Source organism: Crinia signifera, unplaced genomic scaffold (assembly GCF_055691185.1).
Source record: "Crinia signifera unplaced genomic scaffold, ASM5569118v1 HAP2_SCAFFOLD_97, whole genome shotgun sequence".
NCBI lineage: Eukaryota > Metazoa > Chordata > Amphibia > Anura > Myobatrachidae > Crinia > Crinia signifera.
In genome coordinates this window covers 382979-386088 of record NW_028142851.1, presented here as the reverse complement: position 1 = coordinate 386088, position 3110 = coordinate 382979, and the positions used below count along the sequence as shown (strand labels likewise).

General features: G+C 43.3%; 1 pseudogene; it reads right to left on the bottom strand.

Annotated features, from left to right (window-relative positions):
* Positions 1-897: 897 nt before the first annotated feature.
* On the bottom strand, positions 898-2868 carry LOC146056840 (thiamine transporter 2 pseudogene; annotated as a pseudogene).
* Positions 2869-3110: the final 242 nt, after the last annotated feature.

Genomic DNA, 3110 nt, shown 5'->3' with positions numbered 1-3110 from the left:
CCTGCCACGCCGGGACCCCCGGGACCGCTGCTGTGAGATCTGCCTGTAGTGATCCTGCGCTGGGGAGCTGTTGGAAGCGGCGCGGCCTACATCCGGAGTATCCTGCTTAGACCCTGGCCTCCACTTCCACTCCCGTACATCCTCCCTCCACGTAGTGGAGTGGTGATCTCAGCCCAGATCCCCTGTGTGCAGCCTGTTGCTTGCTGCAGGCCTGCATATACTATATACCACACTCTCTGCCCATTTCCTCTGCTCCCCGGCGCATCATGGGGAAGGCACAGCAGGCTGCTGCCAAGCTGGAGAAGTTTGCTTGCGGCTCTACCACACAGACCACCACAACATCCCACCACAACATCCCACTACCTCCGATGTTGCCCCAGGGGCTTCACCGTCTCCTCCTGTTTCATTACAACAAATACTGGAGGCCCTTGCTGGCACCGAAATGCGGCTTACAGACAGGATCGGCCAGGTGCAAAGTGATTTATCATTACTAAGACATGACTTACAGCGTATCTGGGAGAGAGTAGGGGAAGTCGAAACCCGTGATTACTAGGAGTTAATTACATTTAATATACACGTTAAATAAAAAGAACATATCTCTGCTGTGATATAGACAGAGAAATGTACATGCCAGATAGAAATGGGCATGAGTTAGGATTGCTGTATATAACACACACCTTTGCAATATAAGGCATATAAATGTGATCATACAGAGCAAATAAATTAGGGGACGTTTTACGTTACTGTCAGAAACCAGGAGATTGAGATCACTTGAAATGATCTAATGGGCTGTCCAATCTACCCTGACATAGCAATATATTAATAAATGATTTAATTAAAATCAGTAAATAATACATACAAATGTAACTAGTAGTGGAAGCACTTTATTATGAATTACTAATAATCACCTTGTAAAGAGGATACCTAGGACAGAGTGGAATTACACAGAACTCAAACATAGTGCACAAATTTTATATCTTTTCACTTGTTTTTTCTACACTTTATTCACTTTCGTATCTTTGTTAAATCAATGTTTATATCTCGCTAACTTCAAATTATTTTTATATTAGTATCAATAAAAGATACATTTTAACCGTGTCAGTCTGCAATTCATTCCTAAAGTCCATAAAGAATTTACAAGACGATTATTAGCCCTACGAGTGCCCCAATAATTGTTCCCTTCTATTGCTTTTTACCAGTATTTAATATTCCTGGGAACACCTCCAAGAATTTTGGTGAATGTCATTTTCACTAGAACAGTATAACAATAGGAAAGGACTAATAACCAAATTAGAAATATAGTGGTCTATGCGGACATCCCAAATTCCAATTACTTATATAGCAAATATAATCTTTTTTTACACATCCTTTCTTATTTGAATTTATATAACAAATGTGAGTGACGTTAGAATTTTTCTTATGTCAATTTGTGTTTATTTATCAAGAACACATGAAGGATCTTGATCTAGTGCCTGACTGAGCACGTACATCCTACACTTGTGTTGTTGGGGGACTGCTGCTTCTCCTCCTCGTACATCCTACACTTGTGTTGTTGGGGGACTGCTGCTTCTCCTCCTTGTACATCCTACACTTGTGTTGTTGGGAGACTGCTGCTTCTCCTCCTCGTACATCCTACACTTGTGTTGTTGGGGGACTGCTGCTTCTCCTCAAATTGGCAATCAGTGACCAGACCTTGATGCTGATGAAAGTCACTGTCAGTATATTAAAATAGCAGTTGTAAGCAACAAACTGATCGTAGATCCCCAGATTGAGACCAGTTATTAGGAGAGTCACAAGTTCATTTAGCAGAGTGGATGCTAAGTCGTTCATCCCAAATACAAAAGCGTATCTGCTCCTAGTGACCGTCACAGCGATGTTCATCGTTATTATTGTGTTGCTGATCATGTAGGATATCTTAATTGCAATATAGCCAGCATAGGCCACCCAGATAGATGATGTTGTCATGGCCATGGCTAATGTGGCCAAACCGTCCACTGCGCATAGGACAGACACAGCCAGCTCTCCCCAGAAGCTCCAATCTGCTGTCATACGATCCATTATGTAGAATGCAACTAGTCCTAGCACAGCTGCTACAAATTCCACTTCTCCATTAAGCATAAGGACGCTGTCGGTGTTTTCTAAGAGATGTTCCCAGAGTGTCTGGGAAGCCTCTGTTGCTTGGTGGGAGCCAACTGTCACAAGTAACCACCATAATGACCAGTATCTGGTGTTGGAAGTACAGCAGTCACAGATGTCCTGCCGTTGCTGCTTGAGGAACCTGACCACCGCCTTGCAGCAGCAGTGCACAGCATTCCTGGCTTTATGCTTGATCTGGTCATTTAAACATTCTGAACTTGGCTCATTCATGCTGGGCGTGGGCAAGAAAATGGAAATAATAAAAGCCACTGACGCACTTCCCAAGGAAATAATGTTCAGGTGGTAGTAAGAGAAGTGGCCATACGTCACCATGAGCTGACCACTCAGAGCTCCTATGGTGTATCCCAGCAAGTTATATGTTCTACAACAGATAAAGGCCTTGTCATACTGGTCAGCTGTCACCACACTATATACATAAGAAAAGATGGCAACGTCACATGCAGTGACCATAGCTGAGGTAACCTGAAGGCACTGCATGGCCTGGAAACTGGACGCAAAGCACAGTAGTCCGTAGGTGATGACTTGGCACAGGCCCTGATACATGATGACTGGTTTGTATCTGCAGAGGTCAATAAAGAGGAGAGCTGGCAGCTGGAAAAGCAGCAGGCTGTATGTCCATATTTGGGGGAGCTGATCCTTGACCTCTTTCATACTGAAGTTCTTGACAGGCCCAGTCATGTACTCTGTGTAGAATGGTTCTATGGGTCTCATGTAGAAAAAGAACCCATATATATATAATAAGAACACTGGGTGCTCTTGCAGGATGTTTTTTATGGTCTTCTGAACATCCATGGCTATTAGCCACAAAATTCGACGTCAAATACGTAGAAAGAATTACAGTGAAAAGGAACAGTATCCAGATAGATACCAAGCGTTCTCATGAACTGTAAGAAATGAGTGTCCCTATACCAAGCACTGACTTTTCTAGCAGGCATCTTTTGTGACATCACAAA